This window comes from Toxorhynchites rutilus, chromosome 1 (genome assembly GCF_029784135.1).
Source record: "Toxorhynchites rutilus septentrionalis strain SRP chromosome 1, ASM2978413v1, whole genome shotgun sequence".
NCBI lineage: Eukaryota > Metazoa > Arthropoda > Insecta > Diptera > Culicidae > Toxorhynchites > Toxorhynchites rutilus.
In genome coordinates, this window is record NC_073744.1 from 7939182 (window position 1) to 7961085 (window position 21904).

The window sequence follows — 21904 nt, forward strand, 5'->3', positions numbered from 1 at the left end:
GCCGTAGATTTTTGGGAAAAAATTTTAACGATCAAAAGATCCGGCGACACATTGGCTTTTCCACTTCTGCGAGAGTTCATACCTTGTTTATTAATTCTTCCACATTCCTCTGCTTCGGTTGAACGACTTTTCTCGCAATTCAATCTCAATAAAACGAAGATTAGAAACAGAATAGGAACGGAAACGATGAAAGGTATATTAGCGACCAAAAATTATGTAGAATTAAATAAAAACGATACAGGTTTCATTACATTTTCGAAGCAAATAACATCAAAATATAACAAATCGATGTACAAGAATCTTAGAAGTAAGAACGTGTAAGCATATTTTTTTAATTAAACTGTAATTATAATCAAAAAGTGTTTTATTTCTTGAACAATATATATAAAATTGTTTGTAAAGCAAGATGTTGCAAGAATTATCCGTGGGACACGACAAATGAATTAGCAGGTTCACTACAGATGTTTAAAATCACCGTTCATGTGCATCAGTTGAAACATGGTTACGTAAATCGTTACGGCTTGTGCGTTTCATCGATGCATCGATTTTTTTAAAGCAAATCCTGGCAGGTGAAGAAAACGGGTCGTTTATAACAATCCGGCTGAACCGGTCTTCACCTGAAAAAAAATTATGATATGGGTCAGGTGGTATTGGAGAGGAATTCTGTATTGTGAGCTTCTACCAAGCAACCAGTCGATACATTCCTACAAGTACTGCTCGCAACTGGATAAATTGAAATTAGCTTCCATAATTAGTTAATGTTTAGAATTGTTAGGCTACCTGATAGATTGGAGAACTTCCTGAATTGATTGCAGAACAATACTATGTATATAAAATTCAAGAAAGAATACTTTTGTTTTCTCAAAAATCGGTACGAACTTTACGGACTTATATGAGCTATCCTGATTTTCCCTGATTTTTTTTTCCATTCTCCCTGATTTTTCAAAAAAATAGTTGGCAACCCTGCTGGGATCTATTAGTTTTATTTCACACCTTCGCCTTCACCTACAATAAATGATTGATTACCGTATACATAGGAACGGAACTCAAGGTTTGACAACACTCCGTATCCAATCGACATAGCTGGAAACTCTCGTATAAATACTAGGCCATCCTTCCAAACCGCACTTGTTGCCAAACGAGACAATTCCCTCCAGTGTCCAATACAGTCGCTGTGTCATCAGAGGTCCCCCTGAATCTCCAAAGCACGAATCGACATTGAAAAGACCGCCGGCGCACAGCTGGCCATCATTCAGGTACTTCGTACTTCGACCAATTTGCTCGACACTGCGTCTGATCGATAATCGGCAAGAACACTTTCATCTTCACCTCACTGTGACCTGCAACAGAGTGAAAATCTATACCTGAAGCTTGGTTCAAACACACGAGACACGGCACTCACGCTTTTTACCGGTGTGCCCAAAGCCAGCGACGGTCACGTTCATCCCAGCCTTGGTGGGACTAAACTGCGCATCCGGGAGACAAATGGGGCCCACCGTATTGGTCAGTTCAGCTTCTTTCGCCAAGCGAATCAACGCAAGATCGTGGTGCTGATTGCGATCTGTCTTGGAATAACCCGGGTGTATGACGATCTCTTCGAAGCCGATGTTTTGCGGAGGTTCCGCACAGTAGCGATCATCTTCACCGCCTTCACAGTCCTCTTCCGTGGCGGTGTTGTGCTCTCCCAGTCGGATGTTACTGCTGTAATAATGTAAGGTGGTTGTGAATCGAGATGAGTAAAACAACCGACTGACGTTTACAATTTCACTCCCCTATCAATCTTTTCATTGGTCATGCAGTGGGCGGCCGTCAGCACATAGCGACGATTGATCAGTCCCCCCGCACTCAAACAATCGCTCGTTCTTGGTCGTTAGGTACTCGAGCAGAGCGTACCAGGGGAATTCCTCCAGGGCAGTTTTCATCCCTCCATAGATGTTATGGACCAACATATCGAGACCACATTCGAATTTAGCCGGACCGGGCAACACTTTGAAGGAATTGTACGTGTTTCCAACAGGAGTTGGAGTAGTAGTTGTAGTCCCGATGGTAGGGCCGGTGGATGAACTGTTTCTTAGACTCCGATCGGGGCAGCATATTTTGCCCCCTCGCTGTGGACGGACAGCTGGAGGAATTTCTGCTCTTGTTCGGTCAAGATTCGCGCCGGATAGAAATATTCTTTGAAGCTACGGCAGACGGCACGGGGAACGCAAACGCCTTCGCGTTGGTTTGGAGTTCGGCAGGCTGGGAGTTCAAAAAGTGGTAACACAATTGGTTTGTTGGTAATATGTGGCACTCTGATCTAACGCAGTTGAGCAAACTTCAATTGGAAACAGTCAAAATGCGTCAAGGTGGACCCTACTCTGGAAGGTCGAAAAATCAAGATTGTTGTAATTAAAGTTGGGTGTTGAGAAATTTTGGTGATTGGTTAAGGTATATGTGAAGATATATTATTAAATTGTTGCATGCCAATATAGTGCCCCCCTTAAGAATATAAGCAACTGTTTCATCGTTTCATTCTATCGATGCGACAAAAACGCAATTCAAAACTAAAATCCTGTTTCTTACCATCCTGGCTATTGGATGATCCCACAAGAAGTAACATCAAGGCACTAATCGATTTTAAAACATACATTACAAACACTCCTGCAAAAAAAACGATGAAATAATCCGCGTGATATGCTAACGCTCGCTACCAATTTGCATTGAACACGGGACACAAAATCTTCGCTTCGATCGAAAACTCAACCGGCTTTTCGAGAGATTCTCTCGCAACTGATTGAATTTTAAATTTTCAATACACTTTAACTTGCAGTGATGTTTGTTTGCTCGCTTAGGAGTTCTCCTTGAAGTGTGCACCTCGGCGATGCTTTGCTCGTGGGTTTTACCTCTTTTCCAGATGCAAACCGGAATAGGACTCTAAATAATGATGATGGTCCCATCTCATTTCCTACAACGAATTCAACCGTACATTTTCTTTAGGGGAAAAGGATACTGAGCCATGTTTTTGCTGGCAGTCGCCTTTCAACCACATATACCCCGTTGTGATACCTTTCCTTCGACACTACTGAATTGTTATAGATAGCGCCATTTCTAGGATTCCTGGAGGGAGTGCGGTTCAGGACAATGCTCTCCTATTTATATATTGTTTTGTACACATTGGAACAGCATCAGGACTCACCGAACTGGTTTTATTGCAGATATAAATTGCAGTTTCAATGAGCGCCATAAAATATTTGAATGTATTAAAATTGACCTAAAGCTTATAACATCAATTAGCCATTCCATTAATGTTCCCAGAGAAACTTTCTCCGTCTCAACATAGGTATGATTTGCGTCAGTTTCATTAGTACTGAAATTTAAGATGCCAAATAACACGCCTTGAATGAATTGTTGGTGGCAAACCCTAGAATACGCATGACCACAGTTCAAGTCGAAAGAAATTTCCTTGGCCCGGCATGAACGGAAATTGGAACTTTTGGGATTTCATACAGAATTTACAGTCTTTTTTAAAATGAGATTCCAATTTTATACAATAATTAGTTTTATTCAATCAATTTCAATATTTGTTTTTCCCACCGCACCATTACCATGAAATGAATCCCTTTTTTTTGGCATTTATTGGTATTTAAAAATGCAAAAGTCTTCGTCCTACATGAATCGGATAGCCTTACAATAAATTTAAAAAAAATATTAAAACAATACAAAAAGTACAGGAGGGTTGTGTCCGAGACACGATCGCATAGTTGACGTAGGATTCCGTTAGGCTATCTGTTGAATGCTGATCTTGGATATGTTTGAAGAATTACATCGTTTAACTCTTTGATAATGATTTGGGGGCCCTGAAAAGGGCCCTTTTGTTTGGATGTTGGGTATTGTTTGTTCACTCCACCATTGTTTACAACCGAGTGATGATGACAGAAGGATGGTAATTATTCGTGTCATGAAAACCGCCCTCTGTGACCCTAGATGAGATAACTCCTGTGTTCTGTATGGATGAAATAAAGAAAAAAACTCACTAAAGTGATAATTATCAATGCCGAACACAATCATCAATTTTTCTAATCAGTAAGAACATGTTGGTTTATTAAAGAGAAAACATATTTAGATGAAAAAGGTAATTTTTTTTAAATTTTTTTGTTTTCTATCTGAGTGTTTATTCAACCATTTATTCAACCCTATGCGAATTTTAATTGGACTAACAACACCTAATAGAATATATAGAGCATAAGGTGAATCACTTTTTCGTATATTTCTTCACTAATTCTTTTCGCCGTATGAACTTTCCTTGGGTGAAAATGAACACTACAAAACAGGCAGCATAAATCGGACGACCCATTCGCGAGCGGGAACACACCTTGGTTTTTATTTATAAATATTGAAATATATCGTTTCATATTTCGAGTCATTTTTAACACAATTTTACACTTACACTTGTGCTAAATTTTTCATAATACCCGATCGGTCATTGATTTGAAATTTAACGAAGCATCCAACATTAAAATTCTAAATTTAATTTTATTTATGTTCTATCAATCATTAGTTCTATTCAGTTCATTGAAACATCATTCTTCAACCAATCCATCGAAAGATTGTTGTTGGAACGAAAAAAAAAATATAGGAGGTTGTGTCTAAGATACGACCGCATTGTTCTCGTAGAACTACGCTGTTATTTTATATAAGTCGCTTATTTATACCTTCGGATATTATTCTATGATGTTGTAAAATTTTAGAAACAACTGATAAGTAGAATTATCTCTGAAATGGTTTTTTCATTGTAGAATCAGTTGACGATAATTGACTGATGATTCATTCTTGCCCTCGCAAAACAATACACTAGCTGATCGTATGTCGCTATTTATTTCATGTCAATGCATTGAAAATTTACCTCGAACGCTATTCCGCTGGCCTTTTTCGCAATTGACATAGACTCGGCTACAGTCGATTATATACTTGTTGCACCAGCACCATTATTCCACATTTCATAACTACATCAATATATCTTTGGCACCGCATGGAAACAACAACAATGACAACACTTGCAAGTATCAAATATCATGCTACATGTTGTTTAGTATTGCCTCAAAGGAATCGCACCTCTAGGCATCGGTCATACAACGTAAAACAAGCGCCAAACAAGCGTTCGCCATAGCATGCATACAGAGCCATTCATTGGTGGCTTCAAACTACTAGGAATTATGCCACACAGCTTGTACTCTGCTGTAACATCCGTCGATGCGAATTCGCTGATGAGTTTGTCAAGAGCGACCGCCTTCACCACCAGCGGGGGGAGCTTGATTTTGGTTGCTGCCTGGGTAACGGCGTTTACATTTTCGACCGACGCGTCGAAATCGCCTACTTCGCTGTTGTTCGATGCGGTGTCACACTCGCAAAGGCTCGGTTCAGTGCGAGCGCCTTTCACTGCACCGACATCGCATGCATCATTAGATGAATCTTACCTCGAAATTTTATTGCCCCTGGCAATGCGTTCGTTTTTTGCAGGGCTCGAGCCTGCCTTCCCCTTCTTTCTGCTCATCACACACTACGCGAAGCGTTCAATTTATGACGCGGAAGAAAAACACACGATACGAATAACGCGAAAAACGAACAGAAAAATCAAACGACGATTTCCAAGTTGGATTACCACTGGTGGGTTCCAATCTTAGATCGAAGCGCAGCGAAAGCAAAGTGAACTGGATTGCTCAACAGTCCGATGCCGAATGAAAGTTTGCCTCAGCGAGATCCACTGTTTATACTCTAGGCAAGTATTCCCCTTCATTTTTCTTCTTTTCCTTTGTTCACGGTGACTTCGTATCCTACGATTTCCCCTTCGTTACTCGTCGATAAGTTGCTCGTTATTTACAGCTCTGTTCGGGAAAGCACACAAATGGACTGAACAAATGTATGGGAAAATAGAAACGCTTAAAGTTTTCATGAATTCTAACCATTTACAATCCAAGGGATTCTAATGTATAGCATATTAAACAAATTTTAGGGAATTTTCGATTCGTTTAGTATGTAAATCGCCAAAATCCGTTCGCGGCAAAAATGGTTATTAACGTTAACTTTATTTCATAAAAACGTGACCTGTTTTCTGATTTGACACCCTTAATGAAAGACGTAGTTCTACGTCAAAAATTGCTTTGGTTCGCACTCATTCATCGTTCCCAACTAGTTCGCCAGCACGTATGCAACCAGCAATGCCCGCGCTAGTTATAATGAGCACAATCCATTTGTGCACGTCGCTTGTTAAACAATCGACCACGAGGGTACTTATATGCTGATTTCCCCCAGGCACCCTGATTTTGAAATCTCTGTTAGGGAATACACGTCGGTGGGAAAAATAGCTCTCCCTACTTTCATGTATTTGCAATGCCGATTTTCCCCCAGGCAGCTTGGTTTGGATGTCTGTGTTAGGGAACACATTTCGGTGGGAACAAAAGTTTCGTCTAGTTCCTCCGTATCTTCAGTTTCGACCAATCAGAACGAGGTATTTATGTTTGGAGATTTTTCGATTATTTGATGGTTAGTTTCATATATTATTTTATTTATTGTGAAGAATTGTTATGGAGTGCTCAGATCGATTGATGCAAATATCTCGTAAATCCATCATGAAATAACCGAGAATTAATTGTAAGTACATGAGCCGCTGCATGTGTCGTCCATTTCGGCCAATCGGAAGTGGGTATTTCCGTTAGAATAACGGTTGAGATTTTTCAGTTGTTCGATAGTTAGTTGATATATATTATTTTACTTAATGTAAAAAATTGTTATGGAGTGCCGAAGTCGATTGACGCAAAAAATTCATCAATCCATCTCGATTTTCGATTTTCAATTTGAACCCCAATATGCTCCCGAAAGACGTGATCCTACGTCAAAATACGGTGAATATGAAAATAAAATAAGCGCTCGTGCTCATTCCATCTTTTTTCGAAATTTATTGTAGTAAAGATTGTGAAAATCTCAAGGAACCATTGATACGGTTTGACATAGGATTACGATTCTACATTTCGAGCGCTTATTTCTCAGTCATTTCCCGTGAATTTACGAGATGTCGATTTATATTGCAATCGGTTTGAACACACCGTATTAATGTAATACAATATAATATGAGTACCGGTAAGTTTCTTCGTTCTTTTGACGTAGAACTACGTCTTTCATTAAGGGTGCCAAATCAGAAAACAGGTCACGTTTTTATGAAATAAAGTTATCGTTAATAACTATTTTTACAGCGAACGGATTTTGGCGATTTACATACCGAAGGAATCGGAAATTCCCTAAGATTTGTTTGATGTGCTACATATTACAATCCCATAATCTGTATACGGTTTAAATTGATGAAAATTGGAAGCATTCCCATTTCCTCATACATTTGTTCTATCTGTTCGTGTGATTTCCCGAACAGAACTGTCAATAACGAGCAACTTATCGACGAGCAACGAAGGGGAAATCGTAAGATGTAAAGTCTCCGCGAACAAAGGAAAAGAAGAAGATCGAAGGGGAGTATTTGCCTAGAGTATAAACAGTGGATCTCGCTGAGGCAAACTTTCATTCTTCGTGAGGAAATCGACTGAACAACATCGTTGCTGGGCGAGGGGTCGAATGCCTTTCTCAAGGCAATGGGGGTGAGGAGTAATATTATGGATAAAGTAAAGTTTTCCAAGGGCCTTTTCAAAGGTTAGAGACGAATGAACTGAATAAGTTTCAAGTCTCAAGCAAGGAAGGAAGGCAAACTTTCAGTATCGTTCTGTATTCAAAGCAATGAATATCGCTTGTTCTTCTTTGTTTTACGTCATCACATGTCTTCGTTTCGGATTCAGCTGTGGACGCGGCCAAATTACTCACTCGCTGATGTCTCTGGCATTGCAATCATTGCATCAAACTGACGCCATTAAGGTTCTGAGCTACACAGTTGTGTGGGGAATCATCAAGCTAGGCTATCGTCAGCTCACCAAGAAAATAAATGTTCTGGAATTTTGTCAGTGATTTGGTTTCGCATCACGGTAGGGAAGCTCTCTCCACAAAGGATGACAGCTAAGCTAATCTAGACTGGCAATATTATCAGAGGGTTTTTGTTGAGAAGAGCGCAAAACGGAGATAAGTGTGTGTATATTCTTCATTATCCGTACGTACGTACCCCATTTGTATCTGCTCCCGTGTGCATTGACCCTGTAACGATGCAACAATCGCCTAATTTTTTTATGGTGTGATTGACGACTGTTTGGTGTTGCAAATTATTATATATAAACAAGCGACTTGATTCAAACTACAGCGTAGTTCTACGTCAACAATGCGGTCGTGTCTTGAACACGACATCCTATATTTTTTTCAAAAATTAATGCTTTATTCTGCAAAAATAGTTAGAAATTTAATATTCAAAGTATTGCCCATCGCTGGTCATAACTTTTTTCCATCTTTCTGGCAATTCACGGATCCCTTTGCGGAAATAATCGGCCGGTTTGTCGGCTAACCACGAATCGGTCCAATTTTTGACTTCATCAAAATTGGAAGAAGTGCTGGTCAACCAGACCTTGTTGCATCGATCGAAAAAGGCAGTAATCGGACGGAGCAATGTCTGGAGAATACGCCGGGTGCTCCCGTGGCCGAGTGGTTAGCGTCAAAACCTAACATGCCGGGGGTTCGGGTTCGATTCCCGTTCTGGTCGGGGGAATTTTTCGTAAAAGAACTTTCCTCTGACTTGCACTGTGGTCACGCGTATTCTAGAGCTTGACACTCAGAATGCATTCAAGGCGTGTTATTTGGCATAGAAATCTCAACTAAGTACTAGTAAAAATGGCGCAAGTAATATTACGTTGAGACGGCGAAGTTCCTCTAGGAACGTTGATGCCCTTTAAGAAGAAGAAGTACACCACTCCCAGCTGGTCCCACCAAATAGACAGAATAACCTTCTGGCCGTGAATATTCCGCGCGGCCGTCGATGTTGATGCATGACCGGGGTATCCATACGTTGCCTGACGCTTAGGATTTTCATAATGGACCCACTTTTCATCGCCAGTAACGATTCGATGCAAAAACAAACCCTTTGTTTCATGTCGTTGGAGCAGTTGTTCGCACTTGAAAAAACGGCATTCGACGTTTCGTGGCTTAAATTCATACGGTACCCAATGTCCTATCTTTCGGATCATTCCCATTGCTTCTAAACGATTAGATATAGTTTGCTGAGCTACTCCAAGTGTATTTGCAAGTTCTTGTTGCGTTTGTGACGGATTTTGATCGAGTAAAGCCTCTAATTCATCCTCTTCAAACTTTTTTGGCGATCCGGAAAGTTCTTCGTTTTCCTTCGTTTTTAAACCGCGCGAACCACGTCTAACACGTTCGCTCAGTTGGAGCATGATCACCATAAACTTCCACCAAAATGCGATTACTTTCCGCAGCTTTTTTATTCATATTGAAGTAATGAAGTAACACTCCCCGCAAAAACACTCTCGTTGGTACGGAATTCGACATATTCGAAAAGGGCAAAAAACTATGTTGTTTGTGCTTCAACTTTTTGACATATACTGAAAAAGACGCGCAATGACAGTAGCTTTCCAACGAATGTTTGGAAATTTGATTAACTGGAATAATTATCAAGTTACGCCATCTGTTGTAAAACCGATGAAACTTACCGGTACACCTAATATTTCCAATTTGAACCCACTTCAGTTCCACAACTCACGAGAGACCTTCCAGCGACCAGAGTAAATAAGGAACGACAATTTTTAAAAATCGCTGTCGATTATTTTTGACCAGTTTATGTCCAGCACCTCGTCGTATGGCTTGAGCTCATTCATGAGTTTGTGCTCCCTTAACACTTCAACGATACAAGTTTAAAAAAAAATGCACTTAGTTTGTTCTCTAGTTTTTATTGCGAATAACAATTATCACGTTTCATAGCACCCGCCGCTGGCCTCCCTCAATCCTTGATGGTGCCCCGAATCCAGTCCATGTACGCAAGTACCCGAGTGTAGATCCCCGGCCAGTCCTCCAAGCCGCATCGATTTCCGTAGGAAACAACGCCCTCCAAGAACCACACATTCCGCAGCTTCATCAATGGACCACCCGAATCACCGTGGCAAGCATCTTTGGCGAACTCACCGCCGGCGCACAACTGATTCGATGTCACCTGTCCGTTTTTGGCGGCAAACTTTTCCCGACAGCGATCCTGATCGTACACCTTGATTCCGAGCTTTTGTTTGACGTCGCTGCGCTTGTCTGTTGGTAAAGAGACAATGTTTACCCAATTCCGTGAACGGAAGCTCTACTTACTCTGAAGTGTCCGGCCGAATCCTGCTACGAAGTTAACGTCTCCCGCCACAGAGCTTTTGAAGTCTGCCAACGGCAGACAGACTGGTTGGACAAAATCCGTGTACTCAATATTTTTGTCCAACCGCAGCAAAGCGATATCATTCAAATGGGTAGCCTCATTATACTCCGGATGGACTAGTTTCTCCTCGACCGGTACATCGATCGGTGGATCGGTACAAATTTCCTCTTCCTCCTGCACCACACAATCCTTCTCCTTCGACAAATCGTACTCTCCTAGTCGCACACTAACTCTGAAAATGTTCACCGGTTAACATCAATCACTTCAATGATCCCCACTGCCAATGCAACCTACAATTTCCCCTCCTTCTTCTCCACCTCTCCCACAACGCAATGGGCCGCCGTCAGCACGTACCGATTGTTAACCAGCGATCCGCCACAACTAAACTTACGCTCGTCCCGATGATTCTGATATTCCAATAGGGCGAGCCATGGGAACTCATCGATATCTGTGTCCTCACCGCCGTAAATTCTCATTCCGATGGCACTACCACACTCGTACTTGAGTGGATTTGGTAGACGACCTCCAGCGGCAGCCTGCGGAACCGGTGGCTCTGTTTGGACCATCGGGGGATGTGAAGTAGTAGAAGTAGTAGTGGTAGTAGTGGAACCCGTCGAACCAACCACTTTATTAGCCTTGTCAGGACAGCAAACGAACGGTGGCCGACCGGACGTTGCCCCGGAGCAAATGGACAGCTGGAGAAAATTACGCTCCTCCCAGGTGAGAAGACGTCCGCTCAGGAAGGATATCATACTTCCGCAGTCATATATGGACTCGCAAAGTCCTCGCTTCCGCGTAGGGGTGGTGCATTCTGCAAATGGGAGAAAAGACTGTAAATCTAAATACGCCTAAATTTCTGCCGAACATTTGTTTGTTTTCACAGCAGTGACATGTCAACCTCTGAAGCTTCTTGTTCTGCGTGAACAATTAGTAAACACTGATAATGAATGAACGCAACACACGCTTTCTTCGGCATGTGGTGGCTAGAATCCGGAACTAATTGCTGCCGTCAGCAAGTGCCAAGGTCGAGGTCACTCGCCAAGAAAACACTATCAATATTCACCGGTCTTACCGCAACCTTAACGTCGGCTGCATCGCGTAGCTTAACATGTTCGGCTAATGAATCTGACACTTACGTTGCTCAGCACTAACATGCACTACCAACAACAGAGCTAGGAGCCCTGCAAAATGCAACCGGATGATCATAGCACACGCGAGAGCACACAGACACTAAGTGGTCAATTAATGTGATAAGACTAGAACGCAACCGCTCAGGTCGCCAGACGAGAGTTGACTGAGGTTTCTCCGCGATCACTTAGCAGCGATTTGATTATTCAGCGAGCGCAAACAATCCGGTTTTTCTGGAGTTGTTGTTATCTCAGACAGACTGGTTCTGAAGATGAAGGGTAAATAAATCTCGCCAGGAGGAAATACATTTAGCGATTTAAGGAAGGTGACTTCTCGCACATGTACTTCATCCAAACACTAGACCGGTAGCAAGCGGTAGTTCGTGGAGGTTGGAAGACTCTTCACGATCGAGCCCCAAAGACGGCCCGTTCTGTCTGGCGGAACGGCGATGTTGCAACACTTTGTATGATTCATTAATCACTAACTAAAAGAGTGGTAGCAGACGTGACGTAGAGCTACGGTCATTAGGAATGCAGAGTATTTCATTTGCGCCTCCAACGGATATGTTTTACCGCAAACGGTAATTGTCATCGCGACCTGTTGATTGCGGTGAACAAAATAGATCAGCTTGATCAGCTAAGTGAGATTTTTGCTGTGCATGGGGGATTTCCCATTGTTTACGTTGATAGTGACTGAAAAAAAATGTCAGACTCGCAACAGGATTGCGTCATCCTCATTTTGTTGTTATTTTGTTTATTGCACTCAAATAATCAATAAATGATCATTTCGCTGTTGTTTTGTTTATAGCAGGGTATCCCAAATGTTAACTTGTCATTCCTCTATTTACTAACAACCCCCTCCACGTGTTGGAGAAGCAAACTGATTGAATCCTACCAATATTCCTTTCTGGTTTGGTCTTGGGAACTTATTGTATGAAATCACATTTTTCTTTTCTGAGGATTTGTCTGGCAAAAAGAAAACTTTGAGCATTGGAGCTTTTTTATTGCAAATTTTGCATATAATTGTTCCTAATTCTTAATGGTTTCGGATATATCGCGATTTTTTGACGGGAAGGATTTTTTTTGAGTTCCAATGAAATGTTTAAATAACAATCAATAAGGTTGCGTTAATGTGACATAGGGGGAGGGGGCGTAGCCGTGATCGTTACGTAACAAAATTCCATTTTTATTCCTAAACAAATTCACGGGCCCTCATATGCTTGAGTAGATAGCTTCAATTCTGGGACCGAATGAGGTGTGTTTCCTGAGCCAAGATGATAAAGCACGTGTTTTTATGGGTTCAACAGCAGCCAGAGAGCAATCTCCGATAGATGCATCTCTACATAATAATCTGTATTTCTGTCGTGAAAAATCATTTCTGTGAGAATTTATTTTTCGAATGCATCGAAAATGCACAGCTCAAAGCGAAAAGAAGATATCAAATCAGTTCAGGAAATATTGAAGCTCAAACCATAAGAAATGCTGAATTCGCCCAATTTAACTAGAATCCGTCGTTAAACATAGTCTAGAGAAATTCAACTACGATCGAAATCTTATTTTACTATGTTTTGCTATTGATTGTTGAATTGAACAAAACAAACTGAAACACCTGATTTCACTCTGATTAATTCGGACACCAGAACACTTTATCTTACGTTCTTGAGTAATATAAAATATTACAAGAATAATTCATCAAATCTGATGTTCCAGGACCAGACTTTGGAGATTTAGAAAAGTATCTGAAGATGTCTACGTAGGTGTTGAAAATGTAGAAATAGAAGCTACTGGACTGGGCGAGAACAAAACAATAGCTTTTGGGACCATCTGCTGAACCATCAAATGGTATTTTAGTGATATAGAAAGAAGACGATATAGGAGTGCGTTTTATCACATTAAAATCCATGTCCACTCTCGAACGAAGATCAATTTTGTTACCGCAAACATCAAATGGACTAACAATGCTCTTCAATGTGTAATCGTAGAACACATGCGAATTGAATTTTTCTAGTTTTCCCATTGTCCTTCAGAGTTTTTCGAAAATTTTCAATTGTGATGTTTGGTTGGAATATGTTTGATTGAAATATGTGCATTATTTTTATAGGACCTCCTCTGATTTCCAGAGGAGGAAGGGGTGTCATACCATCATAGAAACATTTCTCGTACCCAAAAAACCTCACATGCCAAATACAGCTCAATTTGCTTGATTAATTATCGAGTTATGAAGAAATTCGTGTTTTATTTGTGTGGAAGCCCCCCTTTAGAGAGGGGGAAGGAATATCGAGCTACCATAGCAACGTTTATCGATCCCTAAAACCTCCACATGCCAAATTTGGTTCCTCGAAGAGAGGGGAAGAGTGTCAATTCACAATAGAAACGTTACGTAAGTTCGTTAGTTCTCGAGTAATGCAAAAATTAGAGAGGGAGTGGAGTGTCTAACCACCGTAAAAACATTTATTGCACCCTAAAACCTCCACATGCCAAATTTATTTTCATTTGCTTGATTAGTTCTCGAGTAATGCAGAAATTTGTGTTTCATTTGTATGGCAGTCCCCCCCTAAGAGAAGGGGGATGAGTGTCTAACCGCCATAGAATCATTTATTGCACCCTAAAACCTCCACATGCCAAATTTCATTTCATTTGCTTGATTAGTTTTTGAGTTATGCAGAAATTTATCTTTCATTTCTATGGCAGCTCCCCCTTAGAGAGGGGGGAGCGGTCTCGAACTATCATAAGAACCTTCTCCGACCCCAAAAACCCCTACATACCAATTTTCATGTCGATTGGTTCAGTAGTTTCCGAGTCCAAAAGAATCAGACAGACAGACAGACAGAAATCCATTTTTATGTATATAGATGATTGCATTTACATTGCCCAATGTGGACAAGCATTCCCTGGTAACCGAATAAATTTCCATTGCACCTCAATAAAGCAATGCACAATGGTCCAGGAGATGCATTTAAGTGGAAATTAGCATTTAGAGCTTGACAGTTATTCTCTAGATAAAAAAATTATAGGAGGTTGTGTTCAAGACACGACCGCATTGTTGGCGTAGAACTATGCTGTGGTTTAATTCAAGTATTCACTGCAGATATTATTCTATAACACTACGAAAATTTAGGAATAACCATCCTACCAGTTCGGTCACCCTGAAATGTTTTTTATGGTAGCATCAATTGACAATAATTGTTTGATGATTCATTCTTGTGCTCGCAGAACAATACATACTCGAGATAAGCGCAGCTGTCATCCGTAGTGGGGAAAGTTTTGCTACTGGCAAGCGATACCAAATCACATACAAAATTCCAGAACGACATTTACTTTCTTGATGACTAAATAATCGAAATAAATTCTATCTGCTAATCTCCATAATCTCGAAAAGAGTAGCACTGTTTCATTATGATCAAGATTAACGCAAATACAATCCTAGTTGGAAGCAGTTTTGCGACTGGCACGCGAGCCCAAATTAATTAATAACTTAATATAACTTATTGAATAACTTGGTATTCCCCAAACAATTTTTTGGTGCACAATCTCAATACCTGCTTCACCATAGCGTCTGTTCAATGTATTGATGGCAGAAAACAAACAATGTTAACTGCTTGGAAAAAGGATGAATATTTGCCTCAGCAGAGATTCATTACTAATACCCCAGCGTAAATATTTCCCTCCCGCTATCTCCCCTCCCTGTTTATATTTATCATTACGACTGCAACACCAAACAATCGTTAATCATAGCGTAAACAAATTAGGCGATTGTTGCATCGTTACAGAGCCAATGCACACGAGAGCAGATACAAATGGGGTTTCAGAGTAGCGAAGATGCACCATTTTTATGTACGGGTTATGAAGCACGCAAGTAAGCACATGAATATCCATATATCGATGGCTTGAAGCAACAAAATATACACACACTTATCTCCGTTTTGCGCTCTTCTCAACAGAAGTCCTTTCTGTTAATATTGCCAGTCTAGATTAGCCTTGCTATCATCCTTTGAGGAGAGAGTTTTCCTACTGTCATGCGAAACCAAATCACTGACAAAATTCCAGAACATTTATTTTCTCGGTGAGCTGACGATAGCCTAGCTTGATGATTCCCCCCACGCGTAATTTGGTCGCGTCAACAGCTCAATCCGAAACGAAGGCATGTGATGCCACAAAACAAGGAAGAACAAGCGATATTCTTTGCTTTGAATACAGAACGATACTGAAAGTTTGCCTTTCTTCCTTGCTTGAGACTTTAAACATCTTCACTTCATTCGTCTCTAATCATCAAACAGGCCCTTGGAAAACTTTACTTTATCCATCATATTACTCCTCCACCCCCCTTGAGAGAGGCATTCGATCCCTCGCCGTCCAGCTCGCCCAGCAACGATGTTGTTCAGTTGATTTCCTCACGAAAAATTAAAGTTTGCCTCAGCGAGATCTACTGTTTATACTCTAAGCGGGGAATATTTGCCTATTCGTTCTTCTTTTTTTCCTTTGTTCACGGAGACTTTACATCTTACGGTTCCCCCTTGGTTGCTCGTTATAGACAGCTCTGTTCGGGAAAGCACACAAATGGACAGAACAAATGTATGAGGAAATGGAAATGCTTGCAGTTTTCATAAATTTATACTATATACAGTGTATCCCAACCAAAGCTTTAGCTATGTCAAACAGGACAACTGCCATTTGAATATTTCGTCAATTTGTTAGATTCTCAAACTGCCTATTGCATATGAAGAGAGTTTCACCAGAACTAGTTTTTGATCAGTTGGTCAAAGGATCGTGTATCGCGGTGATCGGTGATCAGAATTCATAAAAATTACCTGTTTGAAGCGACTCCACTCTGGGCTGATCGAACGTTTGGGGGATTGGTCTAGCTGGGGAAACCCGTGTTGAAGCGCTGGGTACATTCAAAATAATTATTAACGAAAGATACAGGGTGTTAGGTAGCCGACCCAGAATTGTTCAGAGGATGATAGAGGATGAAAAAAGGTTTTTTAAAGCTCTTTAACTCTTTTAATTAAAAAAAAAGTTTTGAATTGTTTGACTGGAACAATCAAGTTTAACATGATTTTTTAGAAGAAAATTAATAAAAGTGTCTAAGAAAACCACAACTTTTCATTTGTTACTACTAAAATATTACTTAAGTCCTTTAATTTAAATATTTTACGACTGTATTCAGTACCAAATTTTCTCGCGCCAAGAAAGCAACCGGATCGTTGTAAGAAGCGTTCTTTTTGAATTAAATCCATCTTAAGACCAGGGTTGCCATAATAAAATCTGTGTTTTTAGTCTGAAAAAATCTTTTTATCTTAGTTTTTTTTTTCTCAAAAAATCTGTATTGGAATCTGTATCAAATTTGAAAGTCATTTTGTTGCGGGCTAATTTAGCATTTTCAATGGTTTGAGCTCCAATATTTCCTGGATTGAGCTAAGCCCTTCTTTTCGCTTTGAGTGGTGCGAAAAATTACTATAAATGTCTTGAACGCAATGTGGTTTTCTGATTCGGACTACCTATTGTCTAGTCTGTGTTAGGGAAACGCCTTGTAGTCTACACAGATATATGGGAAAACAGAAGAAAATAGTTTCAACACTATTTTGGCATATTAGCTATAGAAGATATTATTATTGCATTGCAATAGATTGTTTTGGAGTAAAGGGTGTGTCACATCAAATTGCATCACGGAAAAAACGCTGTAGAAATTCGCCCAGTAGACCGATCCTTTTGAAAATTTTAGACAGTAAAATAAAAACTATTAAACAACTTTTGGCATTTTCTTTTTATTCATACTTCGAGCCCAAGCCCGTATGCTCGCACCTTCCTCTTTACCCCGTCCATAAGGTTCTGTACAACGTCAGGTTGTAGTTTTTTTTGAACAGAAATCCATTTTCTCTTGAAGTCCGCCTCCGATTTGACAACTTTTGGGTTCTTCCGGAGGGCCTGCTTCATAATCGCCCAATATTTCTCTATTGGGCGAAGCTCCGGCGCGTTGGGCGGGTTCATTTCCTTTGGCACGAAGGTGACCCCGTTGGCTTCGTACCACTCCAACACGTCCTTTGAATAGTGGCACGAAGCGAGATCCAGCCAGAAGATGGTCGGGCCCTCGTGCTGCTTCAATAGTGGTAGTAAGCGCTTCTGTAGGCACTCCTTAAGGTAAACCTGCCCGTTTACCGTGCCGGTCATCACGAAGGGGGCGTTCCGCTTTCCGCAAGAGCAGATCGCTTGCCACACCATGTACTTTTTGGCAAACTTGGATAGTTTCTGCTTGCGAATCTCCTCCGGAACGCTGAATTTGTCCTCTGCGGAGAAGAACAACAGTCCCGGCAGCTGACGAAAGTCCGCTTTGACGTAGGTTTCGTCGTCCATTACCAGGCAATGCGGCTTCGTCAGCATTTCGGTGTACAGCTTCCGGGCTCGCGGCTTCCCCACCATGTTTTGCCTTTCGTCGCGGTTAGGAGCCTTCTGAACCTTGTATGTACGCAGGCCCTCCCGCTGCTTGGTCCGCTGGACGAATGAACTTGACAAATTCAGCTTATTGGCGACATCCCGGACCGAACTTCTCGGATCACGTCTAAACTGCTTAACTACGCGCTTGTGATCTTTTTCACTGACGGAGCATCCATTTTTGCCGTTCTTCACCTTCCGGTCGATGGTTAGGTTCTCGAAGTATCGTTTTAGTACTCTGCTGACCGTGGATTGGACGATTCCCAGCATCTTACCGATGTCCCGATGTGACAACTCCGGATTCTCGAAATGAGTGCACAGGATTAATTCACGACGCTCTTTTTCGTTCGACGACATTTTTCCAAATTTACGAAAAATTTACAGTGAAGTATGGCCAACGTGATCTATACACTCTTATCTGATTATAAGCGAAAGCTGAAGATATAATTCCTAAAAATTAAATTTCTACAGCGTTTTTTCCGTGATGCAATTTGATGTGACACACCCTTTATCCAAATCGATTGGTACAAAAACATCATGAATCAAAAAACCATCATGAAATGTCCGATCATAAAACACACAAAATTTGACAATTTATCGAAAACGTAATCCTGTCGAAACGTCTCGAGCTTTCTTTTGTTTTTTTTTTGATATTCAAAGAACTTTGAAAGCAAATGAAATTTCACATGAGTATGATCACACTTTTGTATTTCATATTCTCTGTGCTATAGTAAGAAAACGCTAAGCAGTGTTATTTATTTATTGCTAGCTGACCCGGCGAACTTCGTCCCGCCCAAAACTAAATTTTTTTATATGAATTATTTAGAAAATTCCCGATTTCTTAATAAGCGAATATTTGTGGGTTCAATCGCAGAACTTTTCATTGATTGGTCTTCTAATTGGTCTTTTAAAATTTTTCTTTTACTAGAAATCTCCTAGTACTTCTACCAAAAATCGGCATTATGATCTAAATTTATTTTCAGACACAATTTTCGCTCAAGATTCTTGATTCACTAGCAAATAACATGTTTCTCCGTTACATGGAATACATGTTTGATACAGAAAAGTAAGTTTTCATTCATAATTTTCATTTTCAAAGCGCGTTAATCTACCTGATAAGCCATTGCTGTTTTCGTTTCACACCAACGGAACACGAAGCTTAATTCCGCAAACGCAAAATTTAATTGAACTAACAACGATGTCATGCAAGAACAAATAATCAATTTCATTCGAACTTTCCCTTAAAGTTTAAAAAATATTCTACGCGCAGACACGAATACAACAAAATAAAACCGGCTCAAATCGGACCATTCCATACTCGGATTTTGCGCTTACCAACACATTTGGCGTTCCATTTTGATTTATATATATATATATATATATATATATATATATATATATATATATATATATATATATATATATATATATATATATATATATATATATATATATATATAAATCTATATATATATATATATATATATATATATATATATATATATATATATATATATATATATATATATATATATATATATATATATATATAGATTTATATAGGACATCATATAAATCTCGAAAACAGATGATTCTCATTTGAACAGATTCGAAGGCTATATGAATCAAATGGGTGAGATGAGAAAACGTTCTTGAAAACATCTGTATATTCTGTATGAAACTCCAAAAATCTGTAATCTGTATCTACAGATTCTTGGTCTCAAAAAGTCGAAAAAATCTGTAGAATTACAGATTATTCTATAGATATGGTTACCCTGCTTAAGATAAACAGGATAGGATAAGATAAGGTAAGATAAGAAAAGTTCGATGAATCTGCCATAGTTCAGAATCGACTATATGGTAAAAGAATGTTTTTCATCGAATATAAACTTCTATTGCCTTTTGAAAGATTCCGGGTTAGCTACCATCCTTTATATAAGGCATTCGAAAAATTCCCGAAAACCAGATACATATTTCATGTACAAAAAAAATCAACGCTAGAATTGAAAAAAAAGCATCGTTCTGCTAGTTCCGCGTTGATTCCAAAAGTGAACTTTCCTAGAATCGTTATCCAACTTTGTTATAGTCGTGGCCAGCACCGACGCCGATGCCGAACAAAAAATCCACTGTCGGTCTTGAGAAAGCGCCGCGAGGCTCAACATATGCATATTTTGTATCGTTAAACTTGCTTAACGAATATAGTATTCTTCTTTTTGATGACGTTTCCTATTCATATATGTAGAATTAATACTAATATTTGATCACGGATGCCACTGATATACTTTGCAGTTTCACTAATTAAAATCGACAAAGAATCACTTGCTGCATTCAAAACAGTTAATTGTGGCTTCCGTGAATAAAATATATCCTTTTTCATAAATATGCAACACTCCACCCAAACAAAAACACAACCAGAACCATTTACTAATTTTCATTCCCAGAGATTAAAATATTCTCTGTTTTCACCATCTTTCCACTCTCGAATAGATCTTAATTAGTGAAATTGAAAAACTTTTCTTTTTCCACCAGCAGCGCCAGAGTGCCATAAATTATTACCAACTGTGCTGTTTCAAAAATTTATAGCCGAAGAAAAAAAATTCTTAACCAACCTTCTCGCGATTAGTTAACCGTTTAAGCAGTGAACAAATTCGCGTGCCTTTCTAATGCCACCCAGTTGGTGGAAAATTGATAACACAATTTAGGACAACGAAAAAAAAAACTAATTTGTTCATCAGGAAACGGTTTTTTTGTTTTGTTGGTTGGTCCTATCACCAGCCTTCGCGCGAACTCATAAACAGCAGCACCCGATTGTGGCCTAGATTTATGGCGCTAAACAAAAGTGGATTGAAAAGCTAGGAAAAAAATCCTGACAAAAGGGTAAAAGAAAGGGTTCTTCTCCATCGGAACTGGTACACAATTTATGGCTTCCAGCTTCGGTTAATGTTTTTTTTTGTTTGGTTCAGAGTTAATTTTCGCGCTACGCGCTAAGACGGAGGGAAACAATTTAAATACAGAAGCAATAAATCTTGTTTTTATGCATACTTTCATTTCTTCCATCCCGTTTAGGTTCTCTCGCCCAAAAGCTGGTCCACCTGTCAAAGCTGCTAACTCTGTCAATGTACACATCTGGCCGGTAGTGAATATCCTTCGGGAAGCTAAAATCTCTGGACACTGCCACCACTGATAGTCGGGTCAAAACTTCCACGAGCACTAGAAGCACCACACTAAGTATCATTTCAAGTTGACACCTGCTAACTCGAACGCGACGGAGGTGCAAAGAACTCGCAACTGAACTGAACCGAAATCGCTCAGGGCTCAGAGGGCACTATGCAATGGGAATCCGTTCCGGTTGAGTTTGCGTCACTGACTGGAACCGAAGCCAGCCAGCGCGGCCAGCCAACCTCGGATACCTCACTGTTGAAACAAGGTGTCTTACACGAATCAATCAACTTCGCTCAGCTGTGCGAACAGCTGAACAACGTGCGGATACTCGATTACGTCACAACGATCGCACGCGGTGCAATATGCTGGCTGGCGATTGATCGGAAATCTCGTTAGAATTGTTAGAGAATGGAGCACTTATCACATTACAGACGCCGATTTTCCCAAACAGTATCCTGTATGTGATTTTTACGCTGATTCATCCTGGTGGGAAACTGCCGGACCGCCAGGGGTTGAGAAAAAAAAGTCCCTACAGCGGGAAAAAGTTGACTACAATCCACTTTGATTGCTAATTAAATTTACATCCCTTCTTTGAAATCATCTAAAAACGATGAGTGTCTGTACTGACTCTGAGTTTGTGGCAAAGCAAATGTTAGGAATAATCATATTTCTACGAAATACACGTAACTATGAATATGATCTCACCCGATATCATATGAGGTATATGAGGTTGAAGGCCAGCAAAATACAAAATACGAAATTGCATTATTACATCGTAATCAACAAAAATGAACCGTTCATAGCTTACCAGCACATTTAGAATGCATCGGTTTCGGTGTTTTAGGCCGATGATGAAGTTTGA

The 21904-nt window shown here is 40.1% G+C and overlaps 1 pseudogene; it reads right to left on the bottom strand.

The window, feature by feature from the left end:
• Positions 1–401: 401 nt before the first annotated feature.
• On the bottom strand, positions 402–21233 carry LOC129763298 (transmembrane protease serine 9-like; annotated as a pseudogene).
• Positions 21234–21904: the final 671 nt, after the last annotated feature.